Raw genomic sequence first — 12209 nt, 5'->3', positions numbered from 1 at the left:
TATGTTTGGAACATCAAAACGCCAATAAAATCGCAGTGACGAATCGCAATACTTATAGAATTGCGAGAATCGCAATACATATCGTATCGGGACCTAAATATTAAGATAATATCTGGAGGTCCCTGGCAATTCCCAGACTTAGTGTACATATCAGGAAGCTGATCTACTATTCAAATGATCGAGCAGAAGTACACTGCTTTTTCATACTGTAGGTTACTAAAAGTCTGTAAGAGTTCCAGTAATTTCAATTCAGGAAATAGTCTATATCCCTTGATTTTGAAGAATATGACATGTTAATACATTATCAAAACCAAAAAAACGAAAGACCACTTAGTCCATTGTTTTTGATATCACAGAAAACTTTCTAAACAATTCTGTATAGCTTCAAATTATGTTGAAAAAAACGTTACAGTATGTCGCTCTCATGGAATGTCATTGCTTGAACACCATAGCCTACAGGCATATATTAAAAACGAATGCTGTTTGCACATAAAAGTGTCATGCATTAAATGCATTTGCACCATTGTTTTTGTTTTGTTCATGGTCCACTCTTTGATGGTATGCACAACTTATAGTGCGAGAGTTAGGACATTGCAATGAAAAATCTAATCATCTACAGATAGTGGCTTTATTTTCTAAAGCCTGTACTTTCTGCAGAAATCCTTGAAATTGTTCATGATGTACATACTAAATGTTAATACTACAGGTATAACAGTTGTAGGCCTACCAACCTGGACTCAGGGGTATACGTAACATAGTAAATGTAAATCCAGAACACTCCAATTCGTATGGTATGTATTAATTTGTGGATGTCCATCATCCATTTCATATGATGTTACGAATTGCAATTCGTTCAATCAAATATAATTGTATTAGTCACATGAGCCGAATACAACAGGTGTAGACCTTACAGTGAAATGTTTACTTTACGAGCCCCTAACCAACAGTGCAGTTTCAAAAAAATATATGGATAAGAACATAAGATAAAAGTAAGAAGTAATTAAAGAGCAGCAGTAAAAAATAACAATATATACAGGGGGGTGCTGGTACAGAGTCAATGTGCAGGAGCACCGGATAGTTGAGGTGGTAAGTACATGTAGGTAGAGTTATTAAAGTGACTATGCATAGATGGCAACAGAGAGTGCCAGTGGTGTGGAGAGGAGGTTGGAACCTAAAAAAAAATCTAATCGTTTCGTTCTGAACAGAACCATTATTTAATCTGTATCGGAAAGTCGTTATGAGCAAATTGTATTTTGCTTAACAGCATGGTTAAATCATAATGAAAGACAAACACTGTGCTGCCGGTCACTAAGGACAGACCATTGTAGCTAGCTGACAAGCTTGTGTGTGCAGAACAGCACTAGAATGAAAAACACGTCTTACCTTTTTGAAGTTAGTTCAATCCAATGTGAAACCTGATAACTATAGTATCCTTAACTAGCATTGAAAACGTTAATCCATTCTTCTCTAATTAAACATATCTCCATAATATCGAAATCACATTTGTAACGTCGTCAGTAGGCTAGTAACCTATGCTTCAGAGGGGGAGGGGCAGGTAGCCCACACACACACACACACACACGTTTCTGAGTGACAGAGTAAAGGCTGGGGGGGACTGGAAAGGAAATGTCAGGAACGTAAAATAATGTTATTAACTGGGTCCCATACTTTTAAAATAACAGTTCTGTTCCGGAACAGTATAGATCACGTTCATTTCCGTTTCTGTTCATCAAATAACATTTGAACACCACAGCATCTCTGAGGATAGAATCAGTGCCCTGAAGAATTTAGGTTGTTGTGGAGGGAAAAGGGGTCAGACCCAGTACTGGATGGGTGCTAATTAGCTAAAATGCTATTGTTGTCCGTGATGAGATTCGAACATGCAACCGCTGGGTTACTAGACGTTCGCGTTATACACACACCCTACTTTTGTTTTTGCCTTAAGTAACATTATGTCTTTAGTAACAATACCAAACGTAACATATACTAATTTGGTTTTCTCGGTTTACGTTTACTATGTTACGTCTAGTCTATGTGACCAGGCTTTGCCTACATATGGTCTAATCAAATCAAATTGTATCGGTTGCATACAAATATTTAGCGGATGTTATTGCGAGTGTAGCGAAATGCTTGTGCTCCTAGCTCCAACAGTGCAGTAAGTGAGTACAACAATGAGTAGCCTTCCTACATTGTAATTCCGCTGCACCTGTTAAAATACTTGATGTAAAGTGGGGCCAAACATGAACGTGATGCAAAACTAGAAATGTACAATACAGATGGGTCGACTTATACGTCCTACTCCTAAAGTGGCCTACTTGACACGTCACTGCACCCGTCTGTCACTCAAAGAAACTAATAATTAGGGCATCGTTTAAGAAAAATGTATACAATATCAAGCGTTCCAATCTCAGCCGTTCGACTGGAATAGGGCCTACCAACTACCCCCACTATTTCACCAGCTAGGCCAAATTTATATGGGGGGGAATAACTGTATAGCGAATCCTGAGAATTAGTTATATCTTGTTCAGTAGGTAAATATTATTCTTTCTCAGAGTAGGCTAGTATGTGGGGCACCAGGAGAAACTATCGAATTCCCACTTGATTCCGGCATAACTAAATTAGCTAAAGATCATTCACGAGCTGGAGTTGTTCCTCCAAATAGCAAGTTGGTTGTCCAATGAGAATCCGCTCAGTTCTTTTACACTATTAACTTAAATATCACATGGTATAAACTTGAAAAAATAAATGAACTACGCAAGAGCAGGAGATGCACATGTCAAACCTCTTTGGGAATAAAATACAAGAACTTATGCGATACGTTTTTTTTCTTCTTTTTTACGTGAAATGGTAACCTACTCAATAGCATTCACTAACGCTTTTGTGGCGCTATTACGTTGTTACTCGTCGCGACACAAGCGTTCCTGTACGAAAAAAAGAAACAGAGGGCAAGCAACAAAGCATTCGTTCAACTAAAAAGCAGAACAATTGACTTATTCACATCTTATTATCCGTCTGAAATGGATGACTGCCCGGCAGTTCGCTACACAACGAAATACATTTGAATTGTGCTTTGAAATTCTTCGCAAACGGTGTTTTTATTGTATAACAGAGGCGTAAAGCTTAGCGCAAGTTAGAATCAGCCCCTTTACGCACTACGTTCAATACCCTCCAATAGCAAGGCACTTATAAAATATCACCCAACTCCTAGAATATGGATATATGAACAAAACGATTGCTCAGCGACTGCTTTCCTTCGACTAAAATGCGAATACACTTGATCTAAAACGACAATATGAATCAAATAAAAGAGAGTAGCAGGGATGGAAATGAAAGTTCTTATAATAATAGAAAGATCCCGAGATGTTCTTACCCTCCTCTTTTACTCACTTGAGCAGCAGCCAACCCTGCTCTTCTCACACAAATTATTTAAATAAATATTTACAAACACCGTAGTACTTCTTCACCGAAAAACGCCCAGAGCGTGTATTTATCCACTTAATATCCAAATACACTCCATTGCATATGATGTGATTTTCCCGATAATTTTCCCCATTATTTAATTTGAGTATAAAGAGAAAAACTGAGATACAGAACAAGAACTCTTCGTCAATCTCATTCACCCCCCTATCCTGAGCACATTGCACATCAATGCGCGTAGGAAGAGTGAGCGAGAACGGGGCAGGGAAAACTAAGGGGCACTTAACACAAAACAAGTCACCAATGGCTCTGATTGATTCAATAATATCATTAAAGTATTAAATCGATTCAGTATATTGTGATGCTATGTATAAATACAGATGAAATCGCATTTAGTAGAGGATCTACTTTATGTGACGGTGCGGCGAATTTATTTCCCTTTGCCTAAGGAACGGAGGTGATATGCCTCCATTGCCTAGGAAAAAAACCCGGATGTAGACTTGATGAAACGCTTCGTATGTACAGACCACTTTCACGAATTGTCGGACACAAATACCCCAACTCTTTGCAATGATATACCACATTCAGAAGCTTTGATCATAGTCAGACAGACAAACACGTACAAATCCGATATTGTTACTTACTAACGTGAATAAATGCAATTGTAGATAAGAATTTGTTCTTAACTGACTTGCCTAGTTAAATAAAGGTTAATATATATATATAAATAAAACATTTTATATATATTTATTTATTTGTATATATAAAATGTTTTGTTAGAAGAATTGAGGTTGATAATGATGTAAGGCTTGACCAAACTAGCTGACACAAATAGGCACATAATTTTTCCACATTTTGTTGGAAAAATTTAAAATCGATTAATTTGATATTTTGTGCCACTGATCTACACACAATACCCCATATTGTCAAAGTGTAATTGTGTTTTACATTTTTTTTACACAATACATTTTTTTAATCTGAAATGACTTCAGTCAACCCCTTTGTTATGGCAAGCCTAAATACGTTCAGGAGTAAAAATGTGCTTCACAAGTCACATAATAAGTTGCTGGACTCATTCTGTGTGCAATAATAGTGGCTAACATGATTTTTGAGTAATTACCCCATCTCTGTACCCCACACACATACAATTATCTGTAAGGTCCCTCAGTCGAGTAGTGAATTTCAAGCACAGATTCAACCACAATGACCAGGGAGGGTTTCCACTGCCTCACATAAAAGGTCACCTATTGGTAGATCAAAACCTATACTAAATATATTCACGTCACAAAATAATTGATTAAAACACACTGTTTTGTAATTAAGGTCTATAGCAGCCTCAACAGCACTCTGTAGGGTAGCACCATTGTGTAGCCGAAGGACAGCTAGTTTCCGTCCTCCTCTGGATACATTGACTTCAATACAAAACCTAGGAGGCTCATGGTTCTCACCCCCTTCCATATACTTACACAGTAATTATGACAACTTCCGGAGGAAGTTCTCCAACCTATCAGAGCTATTGCATCATGAACTGACACATTGTCCACCTAATCAAAGGATCAGAGAATTAATCAAGTACTGAAAACATAAGCTTCATCTAGCTAGCATTGCAGTGCATAAAATGTGGTGAGTAGTTGACTCAAAGAGAGAGAAAGATGATAGTTGAACAGTTTGGAACAAATGTATTTATTTAAAAATTAAGGAGAAGCAGGAGAGAGAGAGAGAGAGAGATTTCGTTGTATTTTTTCTCCCACTTTCACTTAGCTAGCGAATGCATCTAGCTAGTTTAGCCTACTCAAACACCCATCTCAAACAGAGAGGGATGCTACAGTATGTTAGCTAGCTGGCCATGGCTATCCAACACTGGAACACTACCAAGTCAAGGTAAGCTTTTGGTTTTATTAATTTATTGCCACCAGGGCTCACTGATGTAACTGCTAAACTGCTTGTTGACTGTACACTGCACTGCATGATTGTAGCAGGTTTACTAACGCGCAATTATTTTTGTACATTTAAAAAAAAAACGTTTCGTCATATCCAATTACAATCTTGTCTCATCACTGCAACTCCCCAACGGGCTCGGGAGGGGCAAAGATTGAGTCATGCGTCCTCCGAAATATGACCCTCCAAACTGCGATCCTTAAAACCTGCCTGCTTAACCTGTAAGCCTGCTGCACCAATGTGTCGGGGGAAACACCATTCAACTGACGATCGAAGTCAGCCTGCAGGCACCCAACCTGCCACAAGAGCGCGATGAGCCAAGTAAAGCCCCCCTGCAGCCAAACCCTCCCCTGGGCCAATTGTGTGCCGCCCTATGGGACTCCCAGTCACGGGCAGTTATGACACAGCCTGGGATCGAACCCAGGTCTGTAGTGACACCTCAAGCAAGTCAAGTCAAGTGCCTTAGACTGCTGCACCACTCAGGAGGCTGCTAATGCGTTATTTCTAGTAGCTATGTCGACTTTGACGTTCGTTTTTTTTGCCTGGTCACAGACAGCTGTTGTGTTGTGCACTGAAGTCCTGTGGAATGCTTTCAACACCTTGTCCGTGTCCCGATGAATTGAGGCTGTTCTGAGGGCAAAAGAGGGGGGTGCAATTCAATATTAGGAAGGTGTTCTTAATGTTTTTTGTACACTCAGTGTATTTGAACCGAATTCATATTCTATCAGGAAGATGGAGTTTTGTGACCATGGTGATTCCAACATTGTTTGTTTAAATCTATCAAAAGTAAAGGACCATGTGTGGTCTTGTTGCACTACATGTAACTAAGAAATGAATAAAGGGTCCTTATGATACAGTATAGCTGACCCTGCTCATTCCTGATTAATTTTAGACAAATCTGACGGAGCTGACCAAATCACATTTTTGAGAGAAATATTAAAGAAACTATATACATAAGATCATTTTTTCAGTTAATAATCATTATTGCCAGTTTTTAGAATTTTAAACAGTTTGAAATTGGGATCCTTTGAGCCAGACAAGGGCATTTCCAGGCATAGAGCCAACACGAATAATATTGAAAGTATTTAGTAAATACCAAAATAAAAATGTTCCCTTATCAAATTCTCCTAAATGTACATTTTAAGCTCAAATAATGCTACAAAATCAATAATTTGTGTAAGGTTCTGTTTTTATTTTCTTAGTCAACCTTGTGTTCTGTTTTGTTGTGTTCTTGAACGTAGCCCTGTTTCTTTGTTTTCTGGAACGTAGCCATATCTTTCATTTTTGTTCATTGATTTCACCTGTGTTAGTTACTCACCTGGTCTCATCAGCTCCTTATTTAGTTCAGTTCATTCTGTTTGTGCCTTTGTGATGTGTTGTTTGTTTTGACTCTACTAAGCCTTTTCGTAGTTCGTTTGTGAGAACCAGTTATAGCCTTCAGTCCTAGTTTTGATTCACCTGCCTGCCTGTGACCACGATTCCTGCCTTCTGCAAAGGCATAATAAACACCTGCCGCACTCGGCGTGTGAATCTACACGATTTTCTCCCTGAGAATTCATTACAATTTTCAACTATAACAAAGGTTACTTGCTGGAGAAGGATTGTCCCGACTTTCAAGAATCTCTAAAACTTTCTGCTATTCTGCAAATTTTGACATGAGGCTGAAAGCAAATTTTGCTGATTTAAAGCAAATTCATTTTGGGGGGGTTGGGGGCCCCAAAGCTTGTGGGCACCCCTGTCAAGATTGGGAATTGAATGCCAGAACAGTCCCATATCTAACAGGCCCTGTCCTACAGCCTAGATTAAACTACACTGTAGCCCATATCACACAATTAGACAGAACATGGCTACAAAAGAAAATATTGCAATTTATTTGAAAGCAAATGATTAAGGCATATTAATCATATCCACAAAACATGTGGACATGATCATATCCAACATCTGCAAATTCTAGAGTGAAATACTTTGAATTCCGATTCCTTTGTATTTTGTTGGAACACCATGCAAAGGAACAAACCATTCTTCTCAAAATGTCAATGTTTGTATGCTAAAAGGGTGTGCACATTTGCCCGTAGGCTAACATGCAAGTTGAGTATTCTAGTTTTATAAAAAAAATGTCCCGTTCACACAGTATGGAAATTACTTTTGTGATTAAAGTAATATAGGATGTTTGAACATTACGAATGAGGTGAGTTTGTATTTGAAAGAAGTACCATACTTTTAGAGATATATTAATACTCATTCATATGGACAGTAGGCAAGCAATTACCTGATCAGAACTTTCTATTTTGGCCCTATTTTGTTCTCCACAAATGCAAAATATTTTTACCCTTTTGTCTTGTTTAAGAAGGTTAGCCTCGGACTTCAGTCAACGAGATGGGATTGGAAGGATTGCAGCGCAAGACTTATGTACTCTTATAAGATATTAACCTGTTGGAATGATCAATCATATGCGTTATGTTGGATTGTCCACAGTGAGTGCCTGCTACATGGTCATTATGTACACCCACAGTAGTCCTCTTCCTCCTTGACCTCCTATTTGGCACAGAGTACTCTAAATGCACAACAGCTCATGGCTGTAGACTAAAGTCTGTTTGCTCTTTGGGTTTGAGATTGATCTTGCAGCCACTTCAGTAATGCTCATCAAAAGTGCTACTGTGTCCCTGACATCTCCTTTGTGAGCCACTGTTTCCACCACTGTAACACCCAGATAGTGGTGATGATTAGTGCAGACACAGCATGCCTAAGGATAGAATCTGCACAAGTAGAACCTATAGAGCACAGGTGTCAAACTCATTCCACGGAGAGCCGAGTGTCTACGGGTTTTCACTCCTCCTTTATTGATGAATTAAGGTAACTAATTAGTAAGGAACCACACACCTGGTTGTCTAGGGCTGAATTCAAAGGAAAAACAAAAACCTACAGACACCAGGCCCTCCATGAAATGAGTTTGACACCCCTGCTGTAGGGATCACTGGAGACAGTCTTGTGTAGCCTACTGATGCAAGAGCAGGGTTCTCAGTTGGGATGAAATCACATCAAATCTTGACCCTGGCCTGCGGCATAGTAGGGTTTATGAAGAAAGGTCAAATGTACTCAACGTACTGCACAACTGCAATTTAGGACACTAACATTTATTTTATGTCACGTACGAATGGCTTAAAATACAGTATGATGCAACATAGTGGCACACAATATGACAGGGTTAGGCAACTACATTCAGCCGGGGGCCGATTTATGTCAGAGCCGATGTTCGGAGGGGGAAATATTTTGATATTGAAATAAAAATAGCTGCATTGGGCCTTTAATCATTTATGGATGCAGTGCTATGTGAAATAGCAAGTTTAGTTATCATCACATAATATAAGTAGAGCTATTGCAAAAGTTATTGTGTGGTAAACATGCATAGAGGAAACTCTTTCACAAAAAAGCAGCAGTTTTGGGATCTCAGCAAGGTCACAGCAACAATCAGGTGAGTGAGTCATAAAGTATAGTACAGCCATCAGCTCAGAGTCACTCTTAATGACATAGACTGTTTCAAATAGTGTCTTCAGAAAGTATTCAAACCACTTGACCTTTCCCACATTTTCGTTGTGTTACAGCTGGAATTTACAGTTGATTAAATTGAGATTTTCTGTCACTTATCTATACACAATACCCCATAGTATCAACGTGGAATTTTGTTTGTAGAACATTTTAGAAATTCATTTAAAAAAAATGAAGCTGAAATGTCAATAAGTATCAATAAGTCAATAGGTATTCAACCCATTTGTTATGGCAAGCCTAAATACGTTCAGCAGTAAAAGTGTGCTTAACAAATCGCATAATAAGTTGCATGGACTCATTCCATGTTTAATAACAATGGTTAGCATGATTTTTGAATAACTACCCCATCTCTGTACCCCAGACATACAATTATCTGTGAGGTTCCTCCAATTTGAGTAATGAATTTCAAGCACAGATTCAACCTCAAAGACCAGGGAGGTTTTTCAATGCCTCGCAAAGAAGGGCACCAATTGGTAGATGCGTAAAAAAAAACAGACACTGAATATCCCTTTGAGCAAGTTATTAATTAGGCTTTGGATGGTGTATCATTACACCCAATCACTACAAAGATCCTTTCTAACTCAGTTGCCGGAGAGGGAGGGAACTGCTCGGGGATTTCACCATGACGCCAATGGTGATTTTATAACAGTTACAGAGTTTAATGGTTGTGATAGGAGAAAACTGAGGATGGATCAACAACATTGTAGTTACTCCACAATACTAACCTAAATGACAGAGTGAAAAGAAGGAAGACTGTACAGAATAAAAATATTCCAAAGTGTGCATCCTGTTTGCAACAAGACACTTAAGTAATACTGCAAAGAAATTTGGAAAATAAATGTACTTTTTGTCCTGAATACAAAGCATTATGTTTGGGGCTAATCCAACACAACACATCACTGAGTACCACTCTTCATATTTTAAAGCACGGTGGTGGCTGCATCATGATATGGGTATGCTTGTCATCGGCACAAACTAGGGAGTTTTTTAGGATAAAAAGAAACGGAAAACAGCTATGAGCATAGGCAGTCCTAGAGGAAAAGCAGGGAGGCAAATTCACCTTTCAGCTGAATAACCTAAAACACAGGGCCAAATCTATGCTGGAGTTGCTTACCAAGATGACATTGAATGTTCCTGAGTGGCCTAGTTGGTTCTGACTTAAATTGGCTTGAAAATCTATGGCAAGACTTGAAAATGACTGTCTAACAACGATCAACAATCAGCTTGACAGAGCTTGAAGAATTTTAAAACAAAACTTCCTAGTTCTTGCCGATGACAAGCATACCCATAACATGATGCAGCCACCACCATGCTTAAACATATGAAGAGTGGTACTTTGTCATTATGGGGTATTGTGTGTAGATGGGTAAGAAAAAAATCTGTTTAATCCATTTTGAATTAAGGCTGTAACACAATAAAATGTAGAATAAGTCAAGGGGTATGAATACTTTCTGAAGGCACATATTTCTCACCCATCTACATGGTATTCACACCTATGAGTCAATAGATGTTAGAATCAACTTTGGCAGTGATTACAGCTGTGAGTTTTTCTGGGTAAGTTTCTAAGAGCTTTGCACACCTGGATTGTAGAAAATTTGCACTTTATTCTTAAAAAAATTATTCAAGCTCTGTCAAGTTGGTTGTTGCTAGTCAGCCATTTTCAAGTCTTGCCATAGATTTTCAAGCCGTTTTAAAACAAAACTCAGGAACTTTCAATGTCGTCTTGGTATGCAACTCCAGTGTATATTTGGCCTTGTCTTTTAGGTTATTGTCCTGCTGAAAGGGGAATTTGTCTCCCAGTGTCTGTTGGAAAGCAGATTGAACTAGGTTTTCCTCTAGGATTTTGCTGTGCTTAGCTCTATTCCATTTATTTTGATCCTTCAAAAACTCCCTAGTCCTTGCCAATGACAACTACACCATAACATGATGCAGCCACTACCATGCTTGAAAATATGAAGAGTGGTATTCAGTGATTTCTTTAGCACATTCTTTGCAATTTTCCTTCAGGATGACTGTTTTGGAATATTTGTATCTGTACAGCCTTCCTTCTTTCCATTCTGTCATTTAGTTTAGTATTGAGGAGTCTCTACAATGTTGTGGATCCATTCTCAGTTTTCTCCTATCACAGCCGTTAAACTCTGTAACTATTTTAAAGTTACCATTGGCCTCATGGTGAAATCTCTGTGCAGTTTCGTTCTTCTCCGGCAACTGAGTTGGGAAGGACGCCTGTATCTTTGAAGTGACTGGGTGTATTGATACACCATCCAATGTGTAATTAATAACTTCACCATGCTCAAAGAGATATTCAATACCTGCTTCTTTTTACCCATCTACCAATAGATGCTGTTTTTTGCAAAGCATTGGAAAACCTCCCTGGTCTTTGTGGTTGAATCTGCACTTGAAATTCACCACTCGACTGAGGGACCTTACAGATAATTGTATGCGTGGGGTAAAGAGATGAGGTCGTCATTAAAAAATCACGTTAAAAACTATTATTGCACACAGACTGAGTCCATGCAACTTATTATGTGACTAGTTAAGCACATTTTTACTCCTGATTTTAGGCTTGCCATAACAAATGGGGTGAATACTTATTGACTCTAGACATATCAGCTTTTAATGTTTTAATGTTTAATTAATATTGACATGATTGGGTATTGTGTGTAGGCACTGTAAAGCATTAGAAACTATTAATATATTTCATTTGTATTTCACAGTCAAACATATCAGAGAACAATATCTTCAAACTTCCATAGATACATGCCCTCACTAATGCAAAGGCACTTGAGTGTTCTAATGAAGATGTTCAGATACAGAAGTGCTCCTATTATCTGCTTTAATGATGGGGAAAGGAAGTGAGAGGTCAATCCACAGATCTGGGTCCTATCAAATCGCTCATGCCCTATTCTCTCCTGCACAGATTCCTATCTACACAGAAGAGAGTAGTTCAAATCTCAGTCACGGCAAAATGCACACCTGAGAGAAATGACACGTCTCTCACAGCTATATCAGTAATCTCACAGGAGCTCAGCTGCTGTCTTCTTTTCTCTGTCCTTTAACCGTGTACTCACCAAGTTATAAAATCGTTATTTCTACTCTTACAGTTGAGGGTGGTTTTCAATGTTTGTTCTGTAGATAAAGCAATGGAGTTACGTTTTCTGCTCAGCCAAGTTTTCCCACTGAGAAATGTGTCTACTTGTCTTCATAATAATTCAGTGACTGCTTTTCAAAGCCTACTGATAAAAATGAATTTTGAAGTTTAATTGTGAAGATGTGATGACTTAATGAGAGCTTGCTGTTTATTTGCA

The 12209-nt window shown here is 38.5% G+C and overlaps 1 protein-coding gene across 7 annotated transcripts in view; it reads right to left on the bottom strand.

Annotated features, from left to right (window-relative positions):
- The window catches only part of LOC115202879 (PHD finger protein 21A), a 46416-nt gene extending 42756 nt beyond the window's left edge, over positions 1 to 3660 (bottom strand). For 5 of the 7 annotated variants that reach the window (XM_029767025.1, XM_029767020.1, XM_029767024.1 and 2 more), the window contains exon 1: positions 3371 to 3660. The gene's annotated coding sequence lies outside the window, so the exon portion shown is untranslated. The other 2 variants (XM_029767021.1, XM_029767022.1) reach the window with 2 other exon arrangements.
- Positions 3661 to 12209: the final 8549 nt, after the last annotated feature.

The sequence above is a fragment of the Salmo trutta genome, chromosome 12 (genome assembly GCF_901001165.1).
Source record: "Salmo trutta chromosome 12, fSalTru1.1, whole genome shotgun sequence".
In the NCBI taxonomy this organism is placed as follows: domain Eukaryota; kingdom Metazoa; phylum Chordata; class Actinopteri; order Salmoniformes; family Salmonidae; genus Salmo; species Salmo trutta.
This window is presented reverse-complemented; position numbering and strand designations above follow the sequence as displayed.